Source organism: Pristiophorus japonicus, chromosome 17 (genome assembly GCF_044704955.1).
Source record: "Pristiophorus japonicus isolate sPriJap1 chromosome 17, sPriJap1.hap1, whole genome shotgun sequence".
NCBI classification, from domain to species: domain Eukaryota; kingdom Metazoa; phylum Chordata; class Chondrichthyes; family Pristiophoridae; genus Pristiophorus; species Pristiophorus japonicus.
Genome location: NC_091993.1, coordinates 55954073 through 55975730, shown reverse-complemented (window position 1 = coordinate 55975730; position 21658 = coordinate 55954073). Strand labels below are relative to the sequence as shown.

The 21658-nt window shown below is 52.3% G+C and overlaps 1 protein-coding gene across 2 annotated transcripts in view; it reads right to left on the bottom strand.

The window, feature by feature from the left end:
• The window catches only part of LOC139228184 (leukocyte surface antigen CD53-like), a 180148-nt gene that overhangs the window by 115667 nt on the left and 42823 nt on the right, over positions 1 to 21658 (bottom strand). Inside the window, exons 2-3 of one of the 2 annotated variants that reach the window (XM_070859367.1) lie at positions 21412 to 21578; positions 20370 to 20500 (exon numbers count right to left, since the gene is read on the bottom strand). The gene's annotated coding sequence lies outside the window, so the exon portion shown is untranslated. The remainder of the gene's footprint in view (positions 1 to 20369; positions 20501 to 21411; positions 21579 to 21658) is intronic. The other variant, XM_070859366.1, reaches the window with a different exon arrangement.

Genomic DNA, 21658 nt, shown 5'->3' with positions numbered 1-21658 from the left:
TGGGGAGAATTCAGGGCAGTGGGATTAGTTTGGGATTGATACAGGGCTATGGGGAGAGAGCAGGGCAGTGGATCAGTTTGGGAATATATACAGGGCTATGGGGAGAGAGCGGGGCAGTGGGATTAGTTTGGAGATTGATACAGGGCTATGGGGAGAGAGCAGGGCAGTGGGATTAGTTTGGAGATTGATACAGGGCTATGGGGAGAGAGCGGGGCAGTGGGATTAGTTTGGGATTGACACAGGACTATGGGGCGAGTGCGGGGCAGTGGGATCAGTTTGGGGATATATACAGGGCTATGGGGAGAGAGCGGGGCAGTGGGATTAGTTTGGAGATTGATACAGGGCTATGCGGAGAGAGCGGGGCAGTGGGATTAGTTTGGGATTGACACAGGACTATGGGGAGAGCGCGGGGCAGTGGGATCAGTTTGGGGATATATACAGGGCTATGGGGAGAGAGCGGGGCAGTGGGTTTAGTTTTGGATTGCGATTGATACATGGCTATGGGGAGAGAGCGGGACAGTGGGATTAGTTTGGGATTGATACAGGGCTATGGGGAGAGAGCGGGGCAGTGGGATTAGTTTGGGATCGATACAGAGCTATGGGAAGTGAGTGGGGCAGTGGGATTAGTTTGGGATTGATACAGGGCTATGGAGAGAGAGTGGAGCAGTGGGATTAGTTTGGGATTAATACAGGGCTATGGAGAGAGCGGGGCAGTGGGATTAGTTTGGGGTTGATACAGGGCTGTGGGGAGAGAGCAGGGCAGTGGGATTAGTTTTGGGATTAATACGGGGCTATGCAGAGAGAGCAGGGCAGATAGTTTACCCTAAGATTGATACTGGGCTATGGGGAGAGAGCGAGGCAGTGGGATTAGTTTGGGATTGATATAGAGCTATGGGAAGAGAGTGGGGCAGTGGGATTAGATTGGGATTGATACAGGGCTATGGAGAGAGAGTAGAGCAGTGGGATTAGTTTGGGATTGATAAAGGGCTATGGAGAGAGCGGGGCAGTGGGATTAGTTTGGGGTTGATACAGGGCTGTGGGGAGAGAGCGGGGCAGTGGGATTAGTTTTGGGATTGATACAGGGCTATGCAGAGAGAGCAGGGCAGATAGTTTACCCTAAGATTGATACTGGGCTATGGGGAGAGAGCGAGGCAGTGGGATTAGTTTGGGATTGATACAGAGCTATGGGAAGAGAGTGGGGCAGTGGGATTAGATTGGGATTGATACAGGGCTATCGGGAGAGAGAGTAGAGCAGTGGGATTAGTTTGGGATTGATACAGGGCTATGGAGAGAGCGGGGCAGTGGGATTAGTTTGGGATTGATGCAGGGCTATGGGGGGCGAGCGGGACAATGGGATCAGTTTGGGATTGATACAGGGCTATGGGGAGAGTGGGGGCAGTGGCATTAGTTTGGGATTGATACAGTGCTATGGGGAAATAGCGGGGCAGTGGGATTAGTTTGGGATTGATGCAGGGCCATGGGGGGCGAGCGGGACAATGGGATCAGTTTGGGATTGCTACAGGACTATGAGGAGAGAGCATGGCAGTGGGATTAGTTTGGGATTGATACAGGGCTGTGGGGGGAGCGGAAAGTGGGATTATTTTGAGATTGATACAGGGCAATGTGGAGAGAGCGCAGCAGTGGGATTAGTTTGGGATTGACACAGGGCTATGGGGAGAGAGCAGGGCAGTGGGATTCGTTTTATGATTGATACTGAGCTATGGGGAGGGAGCGGGGCAGTGGGATTCGTTTGGGATTGATACAGGGCTATGGGATTAGTTTGGAGATTGTTACAGGACTATGGGGAGAGAGCGGGGCAGTGGGATTAGTTTGGGGATTGATACAGGGCTATGGAGAGAGAGTGGAGCAGTGGGATTAGTTTGGGATTAATACAGGGCTATGGAGAGAGCGTGGCAGTGGGATTAGTTTGGGGTTGATACAGGGCTGTGGGGAGAGAGCGGGGCAGTGGGATTAGTTTTGGGATTGATACAGGGCTATGCAGAGAGAGTAGGGCAGATAGTTTACCGTAAGATTGATACTGGGCTATGGGGAGAGAGCGAGGCAGTGGGATTAGTTTGGGATTGATGCAGAGCTATGGGAAGAGAGTGGGGCAGTGGGATTAGATTGGGATTGATACAGGGCTATGGAGAGAGAGTAGAGCAGTGGGATTAGTTTGGGATTGATACAGGGCTATGGAGAGAGCGGGGCAGTGGGATTAGTTTGGGGTTGATACAGGGCTGTGGGGAGAGAGCGGGGCAGTGGGATTAGTTTTGGGATTGATACAGGGCTATGCAGAGAGAGCAGGGCAGTGGGATTAGTTTGGAGATTGATACAGGGCTATGGGGAGAGAGCGGGGCAGTGGGATTAGTTTGGGATTGACACAGGACTATGGGGAGAGTGCGGGGCAGTGGGATCAGTTTGGGGATATATACAGGGCTATGGGGAGAGAGCGGGGCAGTGGGATTAGTTTGGAGATTGATACAGGGCTATGGGGAGAGAGCGGGGCAATGGGATTAGTTTGGGATTGACACAGGGCTATGCAGAGAGAGCAGGGCAGATTGTTTACCGTAAGATTGATACTGGGCTATGGGGAGAGAGTGAGGCAGTGGGATCAGTTTGGGATTGATGCAGGGCTTTGGGGAGAGAGCAGGTCAGATAATTTACCGTAAGATTGACACTGGGCTATGGGGAGAGAGCGGGGCAGTGGGATTGGTTGGGGATTGATACAGGGCTATGGGGAGAATTCAGGGCAGTGGGATTAGTTTGGGATTGATACAGGGCTATGGGGAGAGAGCAGGGCAGTGGGATCAGTTTGGGAATATATACAGGGCTATGGGGAGAGAGTGGGGCAGTGGGATTAGTTTGGAGATTGATACAGGGCTATGGGGAGAGAGCAGGGCAGTGGGATTAGTTTGGAGATTGATACAGGGCTATGGGGAGAGAGCGGGGCAGTGGGATTAGTTTGGGATTGACACAGGACTATGGGGAGAGTGCGGGGCAGTGGGATTAGTTTGGAGATTGATACAGGGCTATGGGGAGAGAGCGGGGCAGTGGGATTAGTTTGGGATTGACACAGGGCTATGCAGAGAGAGCAGGGCAGATAGTTTACCGTAAGATTGATACTGGGCTATGGGGAGAGAGTGAGGCAGTGGGATTAGTTTGGGATTGATGCAGGGCTTTGGGGAGAGAGCAGGTCAGATAGTTTACCGTAAGATTGACACTGGGCTATGGGGAGAGAGCGGGGCAGTGGGATTAGTTGGGGATTGATACAGGGCTATGGGGAGAATTCAGGGCAGTGGGATTAGTTTGGGATTGATACAGGGCTATGGGGAGAGAGCAGGGCAGTGGATCAGTTTGGGAATATATACAGGGCTATGGGGAGAGAGCGGGGCAGTGGGAATGGTTGGAGATTGATACAGGGCTATGGGGAGAGAGCAGGGCAGTGGGATTAGTTTGGAGATTGATACAGGGCTATGGGGAGAGAGCGGGGCAGTGGGATTAGTTTGGGATTGACACAGGACTATGGGGAGAGTGCGGGGCAGTGGGATCAGTTTGGGGATATATACAGGGCTATGGGGAGAGAGCGGGGCAGTGGGATTAGTTTGGAGATTGATACAGGGCTATGGGGAGAGAGCGGGGCAGTGGGATTAGTTTGGGATTGACACAGGACTATGGGAAGAGAGCAGGGCAGTGGGATCAGTTTGGGAATATATACAGGGCTATGGGGAGAGAGTGGGGCAGTGGGATTAGTTTGGAGATTGATACAGGGCTATGGGGAGAGAGCAGGGCAGTGGGATTAGTTTGGAGATTGATACAGGGCTATGGGGAGAGAGCGGGGCAGTGGGATTAGTTTGGGATTGACACAGGACTATGGGGAGAGTGCGGGGCAGTGGGATTAGTTTGGAGATTGATACAGGGCTATGGGGAGAGAGCGGGGCAGTGGGATTAGTTTGGAGATTGATACAGGGCTATGCGGAGAGAGCGGGGCAGTGGGATTAGTTTGGGATTGACACAGGACTATGGGGAGAGCGCGGGGCAGTGGGATCAGTTTGGGGATATATACAGGGCTATGGGGAGAGAGCGGGGCAGTGGGTTTAGTTTTGGATTGCGATTGATACATGGCTATGGGGTGAGAGCGGGACAGTGGGATTAGTTTGGGATTGATACAGGGCTATGGGGAGAGAGCGGGGCAGTGGGATTAGTTTGGGATCGGTACAGAGCTATGGGAAGTGAGTGGGGCAGTGGGATTAGTTTGGGATTGATACAGGGCTATGGAGAGAGAGTGGAGCAGTGGGATTAGTTTGGGATTAATACAGGGCTATGGAGAGAGCGGGGCAGTGGGATTAGTTTGGGGTTGATACAGGGCTGTGGGGAGAGAGCGGGGCAGTGGGATTAGTTTTGGGATTAATACGGGGCTATGCAGAGAGAGCAGGGCAGATAGTTTACCCTAAGATTGATACTGGGCTATGGGGAGAGAGCGAGGCAGTGGGATTAGTTTGGGATTGATATAGAGCTATGGGAAGAGAGTGGGGCAGTGGGATTAGATTGGGATTGATACAGGGCTATGGGGAGAGAGCGGGGCAGTGGGATTAGTTTGGGATTGACACAGGACTATGGGGAGAGTGCGGGCCAGTGGGATCAGTTTGGGGATATATACAGGGCTATGGGGAGAGAGCGGGGCAGTGGGATTAGTTTGGAGATTGATACAGGGCTATGGGGAGAGAGCGGGGCAATGGGATTAGTTTGGGATTGACACAGGGCTATGCAGAGAGAGCAGGGCAGATTGTTTACCGTAAGATTGATACTGGGCTATGGGGAGAGAGTGAGGCAGTGGGATTAGTTTGGGATTGATGCAGGGCTTTGGGGAGAGAGCAGGTCAGATAATTTACCGTAAGATTGACACTGGGCTATGGGGAGAGAGCGGGGCAGTGGGATTGGTTGGGGATTGATACAGGGCTATGGGGAGAATTCAGGGCAGTGGGATTAGTTTGGGATTGATACAGGGCTATGGGGAGAGAGCAGGGCAGTGGGATCAGTTTGGGAATATATACAGGGCTATGGGGAGAGAGCAGGGCAGTGGGATTAGTTTGGAGATTGATACAGGGCTATGGGGAGAGAGCGGGGCAGTGGGATTAGTTTGGGATTGACACAGGACTATGGGGAGAGTGCGGGGCAGTGGGATTAGTTTGGAGATTGATACAGGGCTATGGGGAGAGAGCGGGGCAGTGGGATTAGTTTGGGATTGACACAGGGCTATGCAGAGAGAGCAGGGCAGATAGTTTACCGTAAGATTGATACTGGGCTATGGGGAGAGAGTGAGGCAGTGGGATTAGTTTGGGATTGATGCAGGGCTTTGGGGAGAGAGCAGGTCAGATAGTTTACCGTAAGATTGACACTGGGCTATGGGGAGAGAGCGGGGCAGTGGGATTAGTTGGGGATTGATACAGGGCTATGGGGAGAATTCAGGGCAGTGGGATTAGTTTGGGATTGATACAGGGCTATGGGGAGAGAGCAGGGCAGTGGATCAGTTTGGGAATATATACAGGGCTATGGGGAGAGAGCGGGGCAGTGGGAATGGTTGGAGATTGATACAGGGCTATGGGGAGAGAGCAGGGCAGTGGGATTAGTTTGGAGATTGATACAGGGCTATGGGGAGAGAGCGGGGCAGTGGGATTAGTTTGGGATTGACACAGGACTATGGGGAGAGTGCGGGGCAGTGGGATCAGTTTGGGGATATATACAGGGCTATGGGGAGAGAGCGGGGCAGTGGGATTAGTTTGGAGATTGATACAGGGCTATGGGGAGAGAGCGGGGCAGTGGGATTAGTTTGGGATTGACACAGGACTATGGGAAGAGAGCAGGGCAGTGGGATCAGTTTGGGAATATATACAGGGCTATGGGGAGAGAGTGGGGCAGTGGGATTAGTTTGGAGATTGATACAGGGCTATGGGGAGAGAGCAGGGCAGTGGGATTAGTTTGGAGATTGATACAGGGCTATGGGGAGAGAGCGGGGCAGTGGGATTAGTTTGGGATTGACACAGGACTATGGGGAGAGTGCGGGGCAGTGGGATTAGTTTGGAGATTGATACAGGGCTATGGGGAGAGAGCGGGGCAGTGGGATTAGTTTGGAGATTGATACAGGGCTATGCGGAGAGAGCGGGGCAGTGGGATTAGTTTGGGATTGACACAGGACTATGGGGAGAGCGCGGGGCAGTGGGATCAGTTTGGGGATATATACAGGGCTATGGGGAGAGAGCGGGGCAGTGGGTTTAGTTTTGGATTGCGATTGATACATGGCTATGGGGTGAGAGCGGGACAGTGGGATTAGTTTGGGATTGATACAGGGCTATGGGGAGAGAGCGGGGCAGTGGGATTAGTTTGGGATCGGTACAGAGCTATGGGAAGTGAGTGGGGCAGTGGGATTAGTTTGGGATTGATACAGGGCTATGGAGAGAGAGTGGAGCAGTGGGATTAGTTTGGGATTAATACAGGGCTATGGAGAGAGCGGGGCAGTGGGATTAGTTTGGGGTTGATACAGGGCTGTGGGGAGAGAGCGGGGCAGTGGGATTAGTTTTGGGATTAATACGGGGCTATGCAGAGAGAGCAGGGCAGATAGTTTACCCTAAGATTGATACTGGGCTATGGGGAGAGAGCGAGGCAGTGGGATTAGTTTGGGATTGATATAGAGCTATGGGAAGAGAGTGGGGCAGTGGGATTAGATTGGGATTGATACAGGGCTATGGAGAGAGAGTAGAGCAGTGGGATTAGTTTGGGATTGATAAAGGGCTATGGAGAGAGCGGGGCAGTGGGATTAGTTTGGGGTTGATACAGGGCTGTGGGGAGAGAGCGGGGCAGTGGGATTAGTTTTGGGATTGATACAGGGCTATGCAGAGACAGCAGGGCAGATATTTTACCCTAAGATTGATACTGGGCTATGGGGAGAGAGCGAGGCAGTGGGATTAGTTTGGGATTGATACAGAGCTATGGGAAGAGAGTGGGGCAGTGGGATTAGATTGGGATTGATACAGGGCTATCGGGAGAGAGAGTAGAGCAGTGGGATTAGTTTGGGATTGATACAGGGCTATGGAGAGAGCGGGGCAGTGGGATTAGTTTGGGATTGATGCAGGGCTATGGGGGGCGAGCGGGACAATGGGATCAGTTTGGGATTGATACAGGGCTATGGGGAGAGTGGGGGCAGTGGCATTAGTTTGGGATTGATACAGTGCTATGGGGAAATAGCGGGGCAGTGGGATTAGTTTGGGATTGATGCAGGGCCATGGGGGGCGAGCGGGACAATGGGATCAGTTTGGGATTGCTACAGGACTATGAGGAGAGAGCATGGCAGTGGGATTAGTTTGGGATTGATACAGGGCTGTGGGGGGAGCGGAAAGTGGGATTATTTTGAGATTGATACAGGGCAATGTGGAGAGAGCGCAGCAGTGGGATTAGTTTGGGATTGACACAGGGCTATGGGGAGAGAGCAGGGCAGTGGGATTCGTTTTATGATTGATACTGAGCTATGGGGAGGGAGCGGGGCAGTGGGATTAGTTTGGGATTGATACAGGGCTATGGGATTAGTTTGGGGATTGTTACAGGACTATGCGGAGAGAGCGGGGCAGTGGGATTAGTTTGGGATTGACACAGGACTATGGGGAGAGCGCGGGGCAGTGGGATCAGTTTGGGGATATATACAGGGCTATGGGGAGAGAGCGGGGCAGTGGGTTTAGTTTTGGATTGCGATTGATACATGGCTATGGGGTGAGAGCGGGACAGTGGGATTAGTTTGGGATTGATACAGGGCTATGGGGAGAGAGCGGGGCAGTGGGATTAGTTTGGGATCGATACAGAGCTATGGGAAGTGAGTGGGGCAGTGGGATTAGTTTGGGATTGATACAGGGCTATGGAGAGAGAGTGGAGCAGTGGGATTAATTTGGGATTAATACAGGGCTATGGAGAGAGCGGGGCAGTGGGATTAGTTTGGGGTTGATACAGGGCTGTGGGGAGAGAGCGGGGCAGTGGGATTAGTTTTGGGATTAATACGGGGCTATGCAGAGAGAGCAGGGCAGATAGTTTACCCTAAGATTGATACTGGGCTATGGGGAGAGAGCGAGGCAGTGGGATTAGTTTGGGATTGATATAGAGCTATGGGAAGAGAGTGGGGCAGTGGGATTAGATTGGGATTGATACAGGGCTATGGAGAGAGAGTAGAGCAGTGGGATTAGTTTGGGATTGATAAAGGGCTATGGAGAGAGCGGGGCAGTGGGATTAGTTTGGGGTTGATACAGGGCTGTGGGGAGAGAGCGGGGCAGTGGGATTAGTTTTGGGATTGATACAGGGCTATGCAGAGAGAGCAGGGCAGATAGTTTACCCTAAGATTGATACTGGGCTATGGGGAGAGAGCGAGGCAGTGGGATTAGTTTGGGATTGATACAGAGCTATGGGAAGAGAGTGGGGCAGTGGGATTAGATTGGGATTGATACAGGGCTATCGGGAGAGAGAGTAGAGCAGTGGGATTAGTTTGGGATTGATACAGGGCTATGGAGAGAGCGGGGCAGTGGGATTAGTTTGGGATTGATGCAGGGCTATGGGGGGCGAGCGGGACAATGGGATCAGTTTGGGATTGATACAGGGCTATGGGGAGAGTGGGGGCAGTGGCATTAGTTTGGGATTGATACAGTGCTATGGGGAAATAGCGGGGCAGTGGGATTAGTTTGGGATTGATGCAGGGCCATGGGGGGCGAGCGGGACAATGGGATCAGTTTGGGATTGCTACAGGACTATGAGGAGAGAGCATGGCAGTGGGATTAGTTTGGGATTGATACAGGGCTGTGGGGGGAGCGGAAAGTGGGATTATTTTGAGATTGATACAGGGCAATGTGGAGAGAGCGCAGCAGTGGGATTAGTTTGGGATTGACACAGGGCTATGGGGAGAGAGCAGGGCAGTGGGATTCGTTTTATGATTGATACTGAGCTATGGGGAGGGAGCGGGGCAGTGGGATTAGTTTGGGGATTGATACAGGGCTATGGAGAGAGAGTGGAGCAGTGGGATTAGTTTGGGATTAATACAGGGCTATGGAGAGAGCGTGGCAGTGGGATTAGTTTGGGGTTGATACAGGGCTGTGGGGAGAGAGCGGGGCAGTGGGATTAGTTTTGGGATTGATACAGGGCTATGCAGAGAGAGTAGGGCAGATAGTTTACCGTAAGATTGATACTGGGCTATGGGGAGAGAGCGAGGCAGTGGGATTAGTTTGGGATTGATGCAGAGCTATGGGAAGAGAGTGGGGCAGTGGGATTAGATTGGGATTGATACAGGGCTATGGAGAGAGAGTAGAGCAGTGGGATTAGTTTGGGATTGATACAGGGCTATGGAGAGAGCGGGGCAGTGGGATTAGTTTGGGGTTGATACAGGGCTGTGGGGAGAGAGCGGGGCAGTGGGATTAGTTTTGGGATTGATACAGGGCTATGCAGAGAGAGCAGGGCAGTGGGATTAGTTTGGAGATTGATACAGGGCTATGGGGAGAGAGCGGGGCAGTGGGATTAGTTTGGGATTGACACAGGACTATGGGGAGAGTGCGGGGCAGTGGGATCAGTTTGGGGATATATACAGGGCTATGGGGAGAGAGCGGGGCAGTGGGATTAGTTTGGAGATTGATACAGGGCTATGGGGAGAGAGCGGGGCAATGGGATTAGTTTGGGATTGACACAGGGCTATGCAGAGAGAGCAGGGCAGATTGTTTACCGTAAGATTGATACTGGGCTATGGGGAGAGAGTGAGGCAGTGGGATTAGTTTGGGATTGATGCAGGGCTTTGGGGAGAGAGCAGGTCAGATAATTTACCGTAAGATTGACACTGGGCTATGGGGAGAGAGCGGGGCAGTGGGATTGGTTGGGGATTGATACAGGGCTATGGGGAGAATTCAGGGCAGTGGGATTAGTTTGGGATTGATACAGGGCTATGGGGAGAGAGCAGGGCAGTGGGATCAGTTTGGGAATATATACAGGGCTATGGGGAGAGAGTGGGGCAGTGGGATTAGTTTGGAGATTGATACAGGGCTATGGGGAGAGAGCAGGGCAGTGGGATTAGTTTGGAGATTGATACAGGGCTATGGGGAGAGAGCGGGGCAGTGGGATTAGTTTGGGATTGACACAGGACTATGGGGAGAGTGCGGGGCAGTGGGATTAGTTTGGAGATTGATACAGGGCTATGGGGAGAGAGCGGGGCAGTGGGATTAGTTTGGGATTGACACAGGGCTATGCAGAGAGAGCAGGGCAGATAGTTTACCGTAAGATTGATACTGGGCTATGGGGAGAGAGTGAGGCAGTGGGATTAGTTTGGGATTGATGCAGGGCTTTGGGGAGAGAGCAGGTCAGATAGTTTACCGTAAGATTGACACTGGGCTATGGGGAGAGAGCGGGGCAGTGGGATTAGTTGGGGATTGATACAGGGCTATGGGGAGAATTCAGGGCAGTGGGATTAGTTTGGGATTGATACAGGGCTATGGGGAGAGAGCAGGGCAGTGGATCAGTTTGGGAATATATACAGGGCTATGGGGAGAGAGCGGGGCAGTGGGTTTAGTTTTGGATTGCGATTGATACATGGCTATGGGGAGAGAGCGGGACAGTGGGATTAGTTTGGGATTGATACAGGGCTATGGGGAGAGAGCGGGGCAGTGGGATTAGTTTGGGATCGATACAGAGCTATGGGAAGTGAGTGGGGCAGTGGGATTAGTTTGGGATTGATACAGGGCTATGGAGAGAGAGTGGAGCAGTGGGATTAGTTTGGGATTAATACAGGGCTATGGAGAGAGCGGGGCAGTGGGATTAGTTTGGGGTTGATACAGGGCTGTGGGGAGAGAGCGGGGCAGTGGGATTAGTTTTGGGATTGATACAGGGCTATGCAGAGAGAGCAGGGCAGATAGTTTACCCTAAGATTGATACTGGGCTATGGGGAGAGAGCGAGGCAGTGGGATTAGTTTGGGATTGATACAGAGCTATGGGAAGAGAGTGGGGCAGTGGGATTAGATTGGGATTGATACAGGGCTATGGAGAGAGAGTAGAGCAGTGGGATTAGTTTGGGATTGATAAAGGGCTATGGAGAGAGCGGGGCAGTGGGATTAGTTTGGGGTTGATACAGGGCTGTGGGGAGAGAGCGGGGCAGTGGGATTAGTTTTGGGATTGATACAGGGCTATGCAGAGAGAGCAAGGCAGATAGTTTACCGTAAGATTGATACTGGGCTATGGGGAGAGAGTGAGGCAGTGGGATTAGTTTGGGATTGATGCAGGGCTTTGGGGAGAGAGCAGGGCAGATAGTCTACCGTAAGATTGACACTGGGCTATGGGGAGAGAGCGGGGCAGTGGGATTAGTTGGGGATTGATACAGGGCTATGGGGAGAATTCAGGGCAGTGGGATTAGTTTGGGATTGATACAGGGCTATGGGGAGAGAGCAGGGCAGTGGGATCAGTTTGGAGATTGATACAGGGCTATGGGGAGAGAGCGGGGCAGTGGATTAGTTTGGAGATTGATACAGGGCTATGGGGAGAGAGCAGGGCAGTGGGATTAGTTTGGAGATTGATACAGGGCTATGGGGAGAGAGCGGGGCTGTGGGATTAGTTGGGGATTGATACAGGGCTATGGGGAGAATTCAGGGCAGTGGGATTAGTTTGGGATTGAAACAGGGCTATGGGGAGAGAGCAGGGCAGTGGGATCAGTTTGGGAATATATACAGGGCTATGGGGAGAGAGCGAGGCAGTGGGATTAGTTTGGAGATTGATACAGGGCTATGGGGAGAGAGCAGGGCAGTGGGATTAGTTTGGAGATTGATACAGGGCTATGGGGAGAGAGCGGGGCAGTGGGATTAGTTTGGGATTGACACAGGACTATGGGGAGAGTGCGGGGCAGTGGGATCAGTTTGGGGATATATACAGGGCTATGGGGAGTGAGAGCGGGGCAGTGGGATATAGTTTGGAGATTGATACAGGGCTATGGGGAGAGAGCGGGGCAGTGGGATTAGTTTGGGATTGACACAGGACTATGGGGAGAGCGCGGGGCAGTGGGATCAGTTTGGGGATATATACAGGGCTATGGGGAGAGAGCGGGGCAGTGGGTTTAGTTTTGGATTGCGATTGATACATGGCTATGGGGAGAGAGCGGGACAGTGGGATTAGTTTGGGATTGATACAGGGCTATGAGTTGGGAGCGGGGCAATGGGATTAGTTTGCGATTGATACAGGGCTATGGGTAGAGAGGGGCAGTGGAATTACTTTGGGGATATATACGGGGCTATGGGGAGAGAGCGGGGCAGTGGGATTAGTTTAGGGATCGATACAGGGCTATCGGGAGAGAGCGGGGCAGTGGGATTAGTTAGGGACTGGTACAGGGCTATGGGGAGAGAGCGGGGCAGTGGCATTAGTTTGGGACTGGTACAGGGCTATGGGGAGAGAGCAGGGCAGTGGGATTGGTTTGGGATTAGTACAGGGCTATGGGGAGAGAGCGGGGCAGTGGGATTAGTTTGGGATTGGTACAGGGCGATGGGGAGAGAGCAGGGCAGTGGGATTAGTTTGGAGATTGATACAGGGCTATGGGGAGAGAGCGGGGCAGTGGGATTAGTTTGGGATTGACACAGGACTATGGGTTGAGCGCGGGGCAGTGGGATCAGTTTGGGGATATATACAGGGCTATGGGGAGAGTGCGGGGCAGTGGGATTAGTTTTGGATTGCGATTGATACATGGCTATGGGGAGACAGCGGGGCAGTGGGATTAGTTTGGGATTGATACAGCGCTATGGGGAGAGAGCGGGGCAGTGGGATTAGTTTGGGATCGATACAGAGCTATGGGAAGTGAGTGGGGCAGTGGGATTAGTTTGGGATTGATACAGGGCTATGGAGAGAGAGTGGGGCAGTGGGATTAGTTTGGGATTAATACAGGGCTATGGAGAGAGCGGGGCAGTGGGATTAGTTTCGGGTTGATACAGGGCTATGGGGAGAGAGCGGGGCAGTGTGATTAGTTTTGGATTGCGATTGATACATGGCTATGGGGAGAGAGCGGGGCAGTGGGATTAGTTTGGGATTGATACAGGGCTATGGGGAGAGAGCGGGGCAGTGGGATTAGTTTGGGATCGATACAGAGCTATTGGGAGAGCGCTGGGCAGTGGGATCAGTTTGGGGATATATACAGGGCTATGGGGAGAGAGCGGGGCAGTGGGATTAGTTTTGGATTGCGATTGATACATGGCTATGGGGAGAGAGCGGGGCAGTGGGATTAGTTTGGGATTGATACAGCGCTATGGGGAGAGAGCGGGCAGTGGGATTAGTTTGGGATCGATACAGAGCTATGGGAAGTGAGTGGGACAGTGGGATTAGTTTGGGATTGATACAGGGCTATGGAGAGAGAGTGGAGCAGTGGGATTAGTTTGGGATTAATACAGGGCTATGGAGAGAGCGGGGCAGTGGGATTAGTTTGGGGTTGATACAGGGCTATGGGGAGAGAGCGGGGCAGTGGGATTAGTTTTGGATTGCGATTGATACATGGCTATGCAGAGAGAGCGGGGCAGTGGGATTAGTTTGGGATTGATACAGGGCTATGGGGAGAGAGCGGGGCAGTGGGATTAGTTTGGGATCGATACAGAGCTATGGGAAGTGAGTGGGGCAGTGGGATTAGTTTGGGATTGATACAGGGCTATGGAGAGAGAGTGGAGCAGTGGGATTAGTTTGGGATTGATGCAGGGCTTTGGGGAGAGAGCAGGGCAGATAGTTTACCGTAAGATTGATACTGGGCTATGGGGAGAGAGTGAGGCAGTGGGATTAGTTTGGGATTGATGCAGGGCTTTGGGGAGAGAGCAGGGCAGATAGTTTACCGTAAGATTGACACTGGGCTATGGGGAGACAGCGGGGCAGTGGGATTAGTTGGGGATTGATACAGGGCTATGGGGAGAATTTAGGGCAGTGGGATTAGTTTGGGATTGATACAGGGCTATGGGGAGAGAGCAGGGCAGTGGGATCAGTTTGGAGATTGATACAGGGCTATGGGGAGAGAGCAGGGCAGTGGGATTAGTTTGGGATTGACACAGAACTATGGGGAGAGTGCGGGACAGTGGCATCAGTTTGGGGATATATACAGGGCTATGGGGAGAGAGCGGGGCAGTGGGATTAGCTTGGAGATTGATACAGGGCTATGGGGAGAGAGCGGGGCAGTGGGATTAGTTTGGGATTGACACAGGACTATGGGGAGAGCGCGGGGCAGTGGGATCAGTTTGGGGATATATACAGGGCTATGGGGAGAGAGCGGGGCAGTGGGATTAGTTTTGGATTGCGATTGATACATGGCTATGGGGAGAGAGCGGGACAGTGGGATTAGTTTGGGATTGATACAGGGCTATGAGTTGGGAGCGGGGCAATGGGATTAGTTTGGGATTAATACAGGGCTATGGTAAGAGAGGGGCAGTGGAGTTACTTTGGGGATATATACGGGGCTATGGGGAGAGAGCGGGGCAGTGGGATTAGTTTGGGATGGATACAGAGCTATTGGGAGAGCGCGGGGCAGTGGGATCAGTTTGGGGATATATACAGGGCTATGGGGAGAGAGCGGGGCAGTGGGATTAGTTTGGGATTAATACAGGGCTATGGAGAGAGCGGGGCAGTGGGATTAGTTTGGCATTGCGATTGATACATGGCTATGGGGAGAGAGCGGGGCAGTGGGATTAGTTTGGGATTGATACAGGGCTATGGGGAGAGAGCGGGGCAGTGGGATTAGTTTGGGATCGATACAGAGCTATGGGAAGTGAGTGGGGCAGTGGGATTAGTTTGGGATTGATACAGGGCTATGGAGAGAGAGTGGAGCAGTGGGATTAGTTTGGGATTAATACAGGGCTATGGAGAGAGCGGGGCAGTGGGATTAGTTTGGGGTTGATACAGGGCTGTGGGGAGAGAGCGGGGCAGTGGGATTAGTTTTGGGATTGATACAGGGCTATGCAGAGAGAGTAGGGCAGATAGTTTACCCTAAGATTGATACTGGGCTATGGGGAGAGAGCGAGGCAGTGGGATTAGTTTGGGATTGATACAGAGCTATGGGAAGAGAGTGGGGCAGTGGGATTAGATTGGGATTGATACAGGGCTATGGAGAGAGAGTAGAGCAGTGGGATTAGTTTGGGATTGATACAGGGCTATGGAGAGAGCGGGGCAGTGGGATTAGTTTGGGGTTGATACAGGGCTGTGGGGAGAGAGCGGGGCAGTGGGATTAGTTTTGGGATTGATACAGGGCTATGCAGAGAGAGCAGGGCAGATAGTTTACCGTAAGATTGATACTGGGCTATGGGGAGAGAGTGAGGCAGTGGGATTAGTTTGGGATTGATGCAGGGCTTTGGGGAGAGAGCAGGGCAGATAGTTTACCGTAAGATTGACACTGGGCTATGGGGAGAGAGCGGGGCAGTGGGATTAGTTGGGGATTGATACAGGGCTATGGGGAGAATTCAGGGCAGTGGGATTAGTTTGGGATTGATACAGGGCTATGGGGAGAGAGCAGGGCAGTGGGATCAGTTTGGAGATTGATACAGGGCTATGGGGAGAGAGCGGGGCAGTGGAATTAGTTTGGGATTGACACAGAACTATGGGGAGAGTGCGGGGCAGTGGGATCAGTTTGGGGATATATACAGGGCTATGGGGAGAGAGCGGGGCAGTGGGATTAGTTTGGAGATTGATACAGGGCTATGGGGAGAGAGCGGGGCAGTGGGATTAGTTTGGGATTGACACAGGACTATGGGGAGAGCGCGGGGCAGTGGGATCAGTTTGGGGATATATACAGGGCTATGGGGAGAGAGCGGGGCAGTGGGATTAGTTTTGGATTGCGATTGATACATGGCTATGGGGAGAGAGCGGGACAGTGGGATTAGTTTGGGATTGATACAGGGCTATGAGTTGGGAGCGGGGCAATGGGATTAGTTTGGGATTAATACAGGGCTATGGGAAGAGAGGGGCAGTGGAATTACTTTGGGGATATATACGGGGCTATGGGGAGAGAGCGGGGCAGTGGGATTAGTTTGGAGATTGATACAGGGCTATGGGGAGAGAGCGGGGCAGTGGGATTAGTTCAGGGATCGATACAGGGCTATCGGGAGAGAGCGGGGCAGTGGGATTAGTTTCGGACTAGTACAGGGCTATGGGGAGAGAGCGGGGCAGTGGGATTAGTTTGGGACTGGTACAGGGCTATGGGGAGAGAGCGGGGCAGTGGGATTAGTTTGGGATTGGTACAGGGCTATGGGGAGAGAGCGGGGCAGTGGGATTAGTTTGGGATTGGTACAGGGCTATGGGGAGAGAGCGGGGCAGTGGGATTAGTTTGGGATTGATACAGGGCTATTTGGAGAGAGCGGGGCAGTGGAATGAGATCAGGCTTTGGGCCATTCTCATTGTGAATGGTAGCTCACACGTTCACATCTCAGATTGTCACATTTCGGTGGAAAGTTTGTACATAGCAGCAGAATGAATCACTTGGTGTTACAGTGTATCAGACAGCAAGAGGCTTAAAATAGGTGCAGGCCTCCAACTGACAGAGAGAATATGCAGACTGCGACCCACTGCTTTCCACTACGTATGAGGCCTGTGTAAAACCTCACAGTGGCTGCTCACCTCTGATGCTCTTTAAATGGACCATTGGAAATATTTCCAGATGTCTTTGGGACTCCCGGAAAGCAGCCTGGCCTGTTCCCTTTGGCTGTGCCTTGTTCCACAGCATGTCCCAGTGTCCCGCGGATATTGCCAGGTTGTTCACTCGTTTCTTCCCCACCGGCTCCATTTGATTATTATCGGACCCACGTTTGGTGTCCATGAACAATTACATTGTAACTGATGCTGTCTGTTGTCAGCCCTGTGGGCCTTGGTCCCCCAGCAGCTATTCTCAGAGTCAACAGGTCAAGGAGTGGTCACCCTTACCGTAATGACTCATTCTACTTGTAATATTTTCCTGTTGCCTGCGCGTGACATCAGTTTAAGGCGAAGTGACCTCCAGCCCTCTCAGAACTGCCTGAGTATTGGGCTCTCGTTTACAATTCACTCGGTGCCAGAGTTCCTGCTCCTCAAGCCTAATGCAGTATCTGAAGTCCGCACTAATCCCCACTGCTTTCCCTCTCTCCTTCCTCCCCTCCCTCTCTCTCCCCTCCCTCTCCTCTCTGCCTCCCTCTCTCCCTCTCCCCTCCCCTCCCCTCCCTCATTCTCCCCTCCCTCCCCTCCCTTTCTCTCGTTCCCCCTCCCCTCCACCTCACCCTCCCCTCCCTCTCTCTCCCACTCCCTCCCCCTCCACCTCCCACCTCTGTCCCCTCCCTCTCCACTCCCTCTCCCCTCCCTCCCTCTCCCCTCCTCCATCCCCTCCCTCTCCTTCCCCCTCTCTCCCCCTCTCTCCCACTCCTCTCCCTCCAGCTCTCCCCCCTCTCTCTCCCTCCCCTTCCCTCCCATCCCCTCTCTCTCTCCCCTCCCGTCCCTCCTGCCCCTCCCCTCCCTCCACCCCCTCTCCTTCCCCTCAATCTTTCTCCCTCTCCCTCCCCTCACCTCCCTCCCTCTCCCCCCTCTCCTCCTCCCTCCCTCTCCCCCCTCTCCTCCTCCCTCCCTCTCCCCCCTCTCCTCCTCCCTCCCTCTCCCCCTCTCTCTCCTCCTCCCTCCCTCTCCCCCTCCCCTCCCTCTCTCTCCCTCCCATTCCCTCCCCTCCCCTTCCTCCCTCTCCCTCCCCCTCACTCCCCTCCCCTCTCCTCCCTCCTCTCCCCTCCCTCCCTCTCTCTCCCCTACCTACTCACACTGCCTCATTCACTGAAAACTCCACCTGGACGAACACATTCAGGATCCAGGACCCCATGATACAAGAAAGAAAGACTTGTATTTATATAGCGTCGTTCATGATCTCAGAACATCCCGAAGCATTTTACAGCACAACGTCCAATGTTGGCAAGGGTATAAAAAGGGCAGCAGTGGATTGGCCGATGGTTATACAACCCTCAACAGTTTCCTGTCAGTTAAAATCAATGAAAAGGAGGACTGGGTGGGTAGAGAATGCAGTCGCTCCGGCCCGTTTTACAGCCCTGACGATGTTGAAAGTTCCGACCTGTCTATGTCTACAGTAACGCCCATGTTAAGTGCTCCTCCGTTCACTAAGTGTTGCGACACTGTCCAACATGTCCCCTCCAACATTTCCAACGAAACAGTAAACATGTTCTAATATAAAAACAGAGAATGCTGAAAATCTCAGCAGGTCAGGCAGCGTCTGTAGAGAGGAAGCAGAGTTAACAAAGGGACATCGACCTGACACGTTAACTCTGTCTCTCTCCACAGACACTGCCTGACTCGCTGAGATTTCCAGCATTCTCTGATTTTATTTCAGATTCCAGCATCCGCAGTATTTTGCTTTTGTATCAATAAACATGTTCCAGAAGATTCTGTTTTGTCAGTAAGTCAGCAATACATAGAATGTATCAACACATTGACAATCATAGGCAATCCCTCGGAATCGAGGAAGACTTTCTCCCACTCTTAGCATGAGTTCTCGGGTGACTGAACAGTCCAATACGAGAACCACAGTCCCTGTCACAGGTGGGACAGACAGCGGTTGAGGGAAGGGGTGGTTGGGACAGGTTTGCCGCACACTCCTTCCGCTGCCTGCGCTTGGTTTCTGCATGCTCTCGGCGATGAGACTCGAGATGCTCAGCGCCCTCCCGGAGGCACTTCCTCCACTTAGGGCGGTCTATGGCCAGGGACTCCCAGGTGTCAGTGGGGATGTCGCACTTTATCAGGGAGTCTTTGAGGGTGTCCTTGTAATGTTTCCTCTGCCCGCCTTTGGCTCCTTTGCCGTGGACGAGTTCCGAGTAGAACACTTGCTTTGGGAGTCTCGTGTCTGGCATGCAGACAATGTGGCCTGCCCAGCAGAGCTGATCAAGTGTGGTCAATGCTTCAATACTGGGGATGTTGGCCTGGACGAGGACGCTAATGTTTGTGCATCTGTCCTCCCAGGGGATTTGCAGGATCTTGCGGAGGCATCACTGGTGGTATTTCTCCAGCGACTTGCAGTGTTTACTGTACATGGTCCATGTCTCTGAGCCATACAGGAGGGCGGGTATTACTGCAGCCCTGTAGACCATGAGCTTGGTGACAGTTTTGAGGGCCTGGTCTTCAAACACTCTTTTCCTCAGGCACACATTAACAATATTGTTACGGTGACCACAGAGACATCCCTTCACCACCCACTGTCACTCAATCTCCAGTCACAGGAAGAGAGACTTGCATTTATATAGCGCCTTTCACAACCACAGGACATCCCAAAACACGTTACAGCCAATAAAGTACTTTTGGAGTGTAGTCACTGTTATAATGTGGGAAACGTGGCAGCCAATTTGCACACAGCAAGCTCCCGCACACAGCAATGTGATAATGAGTAGATAATTTTTTTTGTTATGTTGAGATTGAGGGATAAATATTGTCCAGGACACCGGGGATAACTCCCCTGCTCTTCTTTGAATAGTGCCATGGGATCTTTTACATCCATCTGAGAGCGCAGACTGGGCCTCGGTTTAACATCTCATCCGAAAGACGGCACCTCCGACAGTGCAGCACTCCCTCGGCACTGCACTGGGAGTCTATATCAGCCTAGATTTATTTTTTAAGTCCCTGGAGTGGGGCTTGAACCTACAACCTGCTGACTGAGAGGTGAGAGTGCTGCCCACTAAGCCACTGGGGAGACCGATGAGATTTCCTCCAGAATCCGGAACGACCCCTTGTCCGGAACCATTCCCGGCCACCGGGTGGCGCATGTGCAGAACTCCGACACGAACAAATTATCATCTTTCCTCGCTGCTGACTTCCACAATCGCTGGCCTGACCCCGTGATCCATCGCCCACCCCCACCATGATCTCTCTGCTAACTCATAAAGATAGCTCAAACCTAAAAACCTCATAAACAGCATAGCCACAAGGTCAGTGCAAGGTAAAACCCTTGTTGTTTCTATAAGTTTAAGAGTGCTCCCTGCATTATATCAAATTAACATCAAACGCAGCAAAACAAGAAACATAGCTCCTCAGTGTGCTGAAAAAGATCCGTTTCTTTTTAAGTAAAGAATAATTCTGATCAGATTGACTCTTCCGATCAGTAATGAGTAAGTGTAATAGTCATAGAATCGCACAGCACAGATAGAGGCCGTTCGACTGTCCAGCCACCATGGGCCAAATGGCCTCTTTGTCGAATCGCCTCTGCTCTTTCCCCATATCACCGCACACTCTCCCCTTTCCAGGGTATATTGTTACATGTCCGACACCTGCACCATGTTCGAACACGTTTCTGTGAGCAAATTCCCCCTCCTTTCCCAGCCTGTGATACAAAGAGTGGAGTTACCCTGACCACAAACCTCTCTTCATGGGCTCGTAGGTTCTGACACGTTAAAGATAGGACCAACAGTTTCCTAAACCCAGCTGCACAATTCTGTACAGGGGGCCCGGCAATTCTTCACCGCATTGCCGCTCGGGTTGCGGCCAACGGCTGAGGGAGAAGCAATAAAAGTTGCTGAAAACACAGAGGGAAGGGGGCATTCTAATCCAAACTAACCTTGCAGAGGGTGCGGGGGAGATTTACCCCAATGGTGCCAGAGATGGGGGGCTTTCAGTTGTGTGAGGACACTAGAGAAGCTCTCATGTTCTCCTTGGAGCAGAGAAGGTTAAGAGGAGATTTAATAGAGATGGTTTTGATAGAACAAATAAGGAGCAGCTGTGGGGGGTGTTGGCAACCAGAGCACACAGATTTAATTACAATTATTGGCAAAAGAACATTTTGGAATTGAAGGTCCCACCAAGTTGTTGTGATCGGGAACACACTGCCTTAAAGGGGTGAAAGCAGATTCAATAGTAACTTTCAGAAGCGAATTGGATAAATATGTAGAGGAGAACCATTTACAGGCCTATGGGGAAAGAGTGGGGAGTGGGCCGACTTTCAAAGAGCTGGCACGGACTCGATGGTCTGAAGCGCCTCCCTCTGTGTGATTCTCTGATTCAAACTGGCCTGCTCGGCAGCATTCAGAGGTGATCAGATTCTCTGTCTCATTAACACTCGGCCCCATTTTACTTGTGGTTGAAGTCGATAGGAAGCTGAATCGGGTGGCCAAGCTCCGCCATCAATTACCCGGCGGGGGGTGGGGGGCGGGTGGTGGGTTAAGGGCAATGGTCCCGCCAGGCTGGGCTTTGTTTATTTCACTGTGCGGTCCCTTTAACTTTCTGCACACATCACAAAGCGCTTTACAGCCAAAGAGTACTTTCGGAGCGCAGTCACTGTTGTAATTTGGGAAACGCGGCAGCCAATTTGCGCACAGCAATCGACCTCTTTGTCACCCACAGTTTCTACTGAGCCCTGACCTCTCCCTGGGCTGTCGGAGTGAGCTTACACTATCTGATCCATACCTTGTCAACGACTGGTCTCGTCGTATCTCACCCACTGGGCTCAGCAATGTGCCTGCTCGCTCGAAGCCTCAGGTTGCTGAAGGTTTAGCTGCTTGTCTCCAGAGGAAGCCTGAGTTTTTTACAGCCTCTTCTCGGTTTCAGTTTATGTGGTTTCCTTTCCTGTCAGCCTGGGGAAGTTACAAATTGAGATCTGTTCATGTCATAGCAACACTATTGCAACACAGCCGATTTAACATAAGAACATAAG